Source organism: Eschscholzia californica, unplaced genomic scaffold, assembly GCF_041429995.1.
Source record: "Eschscholzia californica isolate CP2 unplaced genomic scaffold, dmEscCali1.0.p SCAF_2, whole genome shotgun sequence".
NCBI classification, from domain to species: domain Eukaryota; kingdom Viridiplantae; phylum Streptophyta; class Magnoliopsida; order Ranunculales; family Papaveraceae; genus Eschscholzia; species Eschscholzia californica.
In genome coordinates, this window is record NW_028238309.1 from 8,731,370 (window position 1) to 8,738,816 (window position 7,447).

A 7,447-nucleotide genomic window follows, 5' to 3' on the forward strand; every position below is an offset into this window, starting at 1 on the left:
TCAAGTAATTAGCACCCCGGTTACTCCGAAATCACTTTCAAGGCAGTGGCCTCCATACCACGACACAGTGAATTAGTTGTTTTCTATCCGACAGTTCTATTGATCTACCCCAGTTTTCCAACAATTTGAAAGTGATTTTCTGATCAATGGCTGCTGTTAATCTCAAAACCCTACCTGATATGTCAAAGATGATCCCTCTTGATGGAACTAACTACAAGAGGTGGTCACAGAAGCTGCTTATCTTCTTCGAACAACTCGAAGTTGATTATATTCTGTTCGAGGATTTATCCACTGTTTCTTCAATCGACATCGATATTACCCCTATTAAGGATAGGTCTTCTACTTCGAATGGTGATGTTGTCAAACAACAGAAAGACAACAAAATCATTCGAGGACATCTGCTGAATCATATGGACAACAAGTTATTCGACTTGTTTGTCAACTACAAATCTGCTAAGGATATCTGGGATACCCTTCAAAAGAAATACGGAGCTGACGATGCTGGAAGGAAGAAGTACATCGTGGGAAAGTGGTTACAGTTCCAAATCAACGATGACTCTTCCATCATGGAGCAGGTTCATGTCTATGAGAACCTGGTTGCTGAAATACTTGCTGAAGGCATGAAGATGTGTGAAATCCTTCAAGCCAATGTTCTGCTGGAAAAGTTTCCTCAATCCTGGAGTGACTACAGAAACCATCTGAAGCACAAGAAAAAGGACATGTCCCTTCAGGAGTTGATCAGTCACATGAGGACTGAAGAGGCAAATCGCCTCAAGGATAAGTTTGCTAACCTCTCTTTGAATTCCCCTTCTGCTAACTTGGTTGAATCTGTTCCCTCTGGAAACAAAGACAGGTCCAAAACTAATAAGAAGAAGAAGAAGTATGGAAAGAGTAAGACTGGAGGAGTCAAGTCCAACTCGAAGATCCAGAAATCGAAAGGTCTCTGCTATGTCTGTGGAAAATCAGGACACAAAGCATACCAGTGCAACCAGAGGAAGGACCAACGCTCAAACGTTGCTGTACTGAATATCGCTGAACCTGAAGAGATCATTGCTGCAGTAGCCGAGACTTGTTTGGTGGAAAGCAAACATGAACGGGTGCTAGACACAGGAGCTTCCAGGCATATGTGTGCAAACAGAGAGATGTTTCAGACCTTCGAGGAGATGAACGATGGATCCAGCGTCTACATGGGCAACTCTGCAAAAGCTGGAATCGTGGGCAAAGGAAAGGTTCTTCTGAAACTCACCTCTGGAAAGAATCTGTCTCTGAACGATGTTCTCTACGTGCCCACCCTAAGGAGGAATCTGATCTCGGGATCTCTTCTCAACAAAGCTGGTTTAAAATTAGTTTTTGAGTCTGATAAAATTGTAATTTCTAAGAATGGAGTCTTTGTTGGGAAGGGATATCTGAGTGGGGGCCTTTTTGTAGTGAACGTCGATTCTGAAATTAATAATACTTCTAGTTCTGCTTATATCGTTGAGTCTTCTAATTTATGGCATGGTAGACTAGGACACGTTAATTACGCTTCTATTAAGAAACTTAAAGAGAATGGAATCATCAGTGCAGACGATCTTGATGATCACACTAGATGTCCCATATGTGTAGAAGCTAAACATGCGAAACTGTCCTTTAAGAATGTCACAATTAGAACGACAGAACTTTTAGAACTAGTACACTCAGACTTAGCTGATTTCAGAAACCTAGCTAGCAGAGGAGGTAATAGATACTACATTACCTTCATAGATGACTACTCAAGGTACACGAAAGTTTACCTCTTGAGGTCTAAGGATGAAGCTGAAGAAGCTTTTCTGAATTATAAGGCTGAAGTAGAAAACCAACTAGACAGAAAAATAAAGAGGTTTAGGTCTGACAGGGGAGGAGAGTATAACTCTAACACCCTTAAATCCTTCTGTGAAAAACATGGAATCATCCATGAATTTAGTGCTCCTTATACGCCACAACAGAATGGTGTTGCGGAGAGGAAAAACAGGACACTCAAAAACATGATGAATGCCATGCTTCTAAGCTCAGGATTACCCGATGAACGTGGGGGGAGGCGATCTTATCTGCCTGCCACATACTCAACAGGGTACCCCACAAAGGGCTAGACAAAACACCTTATGAATTATGGAAAGGTTATGCACCTAACCTGAAATTTCTAAGAGTGTGGGGGTGTCTGGCCAAAGTGGGTATACCTGACTTTAGGAAAGTCAGTGTCGGACCAAAGACAGTTGATTCTGTATTTATTGGTTATGCTCAAAATAGTGCAGCATATAGATTCATGTTATTGGAAGATGAAACAATAACGGAATCTAGAGATGCTGAATTCTTTGAGCATGAGTTTCCTTTGAAACTACCTGTTGAAAATATTCCTATGAATGATTCGTCACTTACTGATTTACCCACACATGACGGAGTGTCTAACAGTATGCTCCCATCTTTCTCCACCACAGATAGTGTAGAAGATGGAACAGGACTTAGGAAAAGTAAGAGACGTAGGATAGAAAAAACTTTTGGTCCCGACTTCATTACTGCTTTTCTGTCTGAAGGTGTAGACTGGCTTAACGATGAGTTTGTATCTAGTTTCTTAATTGAGACTGATCCAAAGACTTATCATGAAGCCATAACTTCAGTAGATGCAAGCTTATGGAAAGAGGCCATAAAAAGTGAGCTAGACTCTATCCTAGTTAATCATACGTGGGAGCTGGCCGACTTACCTAAAGGGTGTAAACCCATTAGCAGTAAGTGGATCTTTAAGAAAAAGATTAGGCCAGATGGGACCATAGATAAGTATAAAGCCAGACTGGTGATCAGAGGCTTCACACAGAGAGAGGGACTTGACTACTTTGATACCTACTCCCCAGTGACTAAAATCACCACAATTAGGTCTCTTATCGCGTTGGCTGCCATGCATGACCTGGTAATACATCAGATGGATGTTAAAACGGCCTTCCTGAATGGAGATCTAGATGAGGAGATTTATATGTCTCAACCAGAGGGATTCGTAATCCATGGTCAGGAGAGTAAGGTATGTAGACTGAAGAAGTCCCTCTATGGTCTAAAACAGGCACCCAAGAAATGGTATGAGAAATTCGATGATACCATGTTGAGCAATGACTTCACTGTGAATAACTCAGACTCATGTGTATATTCTAAACGGTGTACGTCTGGATATGTCATCATATGTCTGTATGTTGATGACATGCTCATCTTTGGTGCCAATGAAGATGATGTGAATGAGGTGAAAACCTTTCTGTCATCTAAGTTTGAGATGAAGGACTTAGGAGAGGCAGATGTTATACTAGGGGTTAAAATCAAAAGAACCCTAGATGGCATTTCTCTGAGTCAACCTCATTATGTTGAACAGATACTGAGAAAGTTCAACTCCTATGATGTGAATCCTGTGAGAACTCCCTATGACCCTAGCACAACTCTGGTGAAGAATGAAGGACCAGGTGTCTCACAATCCGAGTATGCTAAGATCATAGGAAGTGTGATGTTTCTGATGAATCACACAAGACTTGACATTGCGTTCGCAGTAAATAGACTCAGTAGATACACACACAACCCTAGTGAAGAACACTGGAGAGCACTTCATCGCCTGCTTAAGTATTTAAGAGGCACAATTGATCTAGGCCTGCATTATGGGAAGTTCCCAGCAGTGCTGGAAGGCTACTGTGATGCTAACTGGGTCACTGACAATGATGAAGTCAGTTCAACTAGTGGTTATGTTTTTGTGTTGGGTGGAGGTGCTGTGTCATGGAAGTCTTCCAAACAGACATGCATAGCACGTTCCACTATGGAGTCTGAGTTTATTGCTCTTGAACTGGCAAGTCAGGAGGCAGAGTGGTTGAGGAGTCTCTTGGGAGACATACCACAATGGGGAAGGGAAACTACACCAATTTCCCTTCATTGTGACTCACAGGCTGCCATTGCTGTTGCAAAGAATAATGTGTTCAATGGCAAGAAGAGACACATCAGGATAAGACATGCTGCAGTGAAGCATATGCTGAAAAATGGTGTAATAGCCTTGGATTATGTGAGGTCAGAACAGAATCTGGCAGACCCACTTACTAAAGGCTTAACGAGGAGACTAGTTCTCGAGACGTCTAAAGGAATGGGGCTAATGCCCCTGTGCTGATTTTCCATTCCTGTGACGTGGAGCGGAGTCAGCTAGAGTAAAACTAGCAGAGCTCCATTAAGGGGTCAGAGTTGGACCTGAGGATGAGCCTAAGGCTCTTAATGTATTCATAGCCCTTTGTGGTGGTTCTAATGAGACGGACTTGATGAATACACCGATAGCTAATGTATCCATTACCGTAATGGTGGTTCTATTGAGACGGACTATATGGTGTTTAGCTGCTAATGATGATGATGAGGATGAACTTCCAAAGTTCTTAATGATTTCAAGACCCGAGTAAGGGGTCAGAGCCTGCGATGAGGTAGACTCAAAGAGATCACCTAAGTGAGCCCGAGGGTGTAAGGCCGCCCTCTATAGAAGACAGACAGCAGTCTTCTTAAAACCTCACTAGTCCCAAGGTATGTTCAGGGCCTACTTAATGAACATGAACGAATCGCGGAGAACGCAGAACTCACCGGGTATCGTATGTGTTGTGGGGGTCTCAGCCAGAAATCTCCAAGTTCAAGAGTAATTTCACTTGGTTGCTTTATTTTTGGTTGTTGCCTCACTCCACTATGTGTCAATTTAAATCGAAAGATATTGAACACTTAAGTACAAGTCCCACTTCCAGCTTAGCAGTCAAAAGTCTTTGATAGCCATCTTGTGGGGGATTGTTGGGTTTATACAATGGTTGGGCCCATTTGGGTGATTCCATGGTTGGGCCCATTACCATCTAATAATTAATTGAGAAGTGAGCCTCACCCACTCACTACTAGTCAAGACAATTTGTCTTCTAGTTAGCACATGGGTGGGGTCCACCTCTAGATGTAAGATGGCATTCAAAGCTCTCTTTCTCTAGACAATTAATGTCCCACATCTCTCAACTAGTGAAACTAAATGTGCCTTATAATAAGTTGCTTGACAACTCATTGTAAAGCACATGGTGGAGTAGAGAAGGCTCCCACACGCGCGCGCACACATGTGAGGCATTTGGGCTTTTAACCAATTTGGTCTCTTTGGCTATTTGGGCTATTTGGACCACTTGGATTATTTGGGCTATTTGGGCCACTTGGTTTGTTTGGGCTATTTGGGCTTATGGGCCTTTGGGCCGTGGCCCGTGAGCCCGTGAGCCCGTGTGCCCGTGTGCCCGCGTGCCCGGGTGCCCGTGTGCTCGGGTGCTCGGGTGCTCGGGTGCTCGGGTGCTCGGGTGCTTGGGTGCTTGGGAGCTCGGGTGCTCGGGTGCTTGGGTGTCCGGGTGCTCGGGAGCTTGGGGGCTTGGGAGCTTGGGAGTTTATAGTGAAAAGACTCTTTTGCCACGAAGAGTAATTTTACTCAAACTCGGATTTTGACTAAGTCGGTGGGATTAACCTAATCAGTATTTGAGTATATCTCTAACTGATTTCGTAGGGTTAATCAGTTTCCGAGTTTATCTCCCACTCCCTTAACTTCTCTACCACGTTTCCTAGGCGGTTAGGGTTTTCTCAGAGGCTATATATACCGGCCGAACTCAAGAGAGAAAATACACAACTCAATTTCGGCTATCTTCCTCTTTCTGACTGTTCAAGCTTTCGAGTTCTGTTATCTCCATTACTATCTCTGTTAGTGCAGACAGAGGAAGTAAGCTGTGGTCAATCCTTGGGGAGTGATCGGAATCAAGTAATTAGCACCCCGGTTACTCCGAAATCACTTTCAAGGCAGTGGCCTCCATACCACGACACAGTGAATTTGTTGTTTTCTATCCGACAGTTCCATTGATCTACCCCAGTTTTCCAACACATCTTTCCTTCACTGGTTTTATTTCTTGTTTTCTTTTTTCGATTTCTAGTTCTTTAATTCTTTAAGTTTAGATTTATTGTTCTTTCTGTTGTGTTTACATCATAATTTGTTGTGGATTTTGTATAAATCTCCATCCTATATTCTAAAATCTCATGACTACATGAATTATATGAAAGCTTACCTTTTACAAGATTGGATAGATGAAAATGACAAAGCAAATGAGAAATAAAGGGCTATCTAACAAATTTTGTAGGTCAATCTCATCTTGAAGGCATTCAACTACTTTACCTTTTAAAACTTGAGATGGTATAGTGAATAGTGGTTCAATTAGGGAGTATTCTTTCATGTTCACCAAAATTTCATCCCTAATCTTATTCGGTTTTCATTATGTTTTATTTCCAGACCAATAAATTCAAGATAAATCAAATTCAGATGAATTAATTAAGATAAATTAAACTCGAATGGATAATAAATTCTTTAGAAAATACAGACAAATCCTCTGAAAACAAAGTTAGACGTGACAGATCGAAGAAGACGAAACAAAGGTTGTAGGAAATTATCAAAAGATTTGGGATTGAGAATTTAATCAAGTAGGTCAGATCTTATGAAATTAAAAATGATATACGAGTACCTAGCTACTTATTTAAGTGTGCACCTCACTGATTTAGACGTCTGAACCATATATACCTTTTTCTCTTTCTTATTTGATTGATTACTTTGATCCAACCCCACTTCCCACACCACCAAAATTCAGCTACCAAACTTCACTGACATGAAAATCCCATCACTTGGTCATAATGTAATGAGAGATTGAGAGTGCAACAAAAAAAAAAGCAATAGTCTCTTACTCAAAATATTTTAAAAAATATCAGAGTGAAGATTGAAGATGTAGGATAGAAACCCATTTTCTGTGTAGATTTAAGCAACTTTAGACATGGCGATATTTTTTTTACTTAAAAGTATGCCATTGCATCATTGACATGGCGATATTTTTTTTACTTAAAAGTATCTATTTAGCTCTTCTTTTATCAAAATGAGTATATAACAAGAGTGTCGAGAGGGGATGTAGCTCAAATGGTAGAGCGCTCGCTTTGCATGCGAGAGGTACAGGGTTCGATCCCCTGCATCTCCATTTTCCTTTTTTGTTTTCCCCCTTTTTTTAGTGTATGGGTATCATTATATCCTTCTCGGTCGCCAAAATAATTAGTGCATGATTGATTGCTTGCTCCTTTAGTGGACAAAAATAACCTTGAGAATTGCGTCAAATTTTTTTTATTCATTTTCGGAACAAATGATGAAAAAGTGATGACAACCGAAAAATGGGTTTTCGAAATAAATCTCTTTTCAAAGCAAATCGATTGTTCGCTCGTGCTATCTAGGATGATTATCTTGCGACCCTTTTACTGGTCAAAACTGACAAATATTTAGTTTAACAATGATGATGGCACAATATTGTTCATATAGTCCATAAAAGACCATTGAAGACGGTGTAGCTATTTGTGCATCGTAAATGGAACATGTGACTTTCTCACATAAATAATTAAGTACACA

At 41.1% G+C, this 7,447-nt stretch overlaps 1 non-coding gene across 1 annotated transcript; it reads left to right on the top strand.

The window, feature by feature from the left end:
• Window positions 1–6,955: 6,955 nt before the first annotated feature.
• Window positions 6,956–7,028, top strand: TRNAA-UGC (transfer RNA alanine (anticodon UGC)). The gene has a single exon. It is a non-coding gene; the product is annotated as a tRNA-Ala (tRNA).
• The last annotated feature ends 419 nt before the right edge of the window (window positions 7,029–7,447 follow it).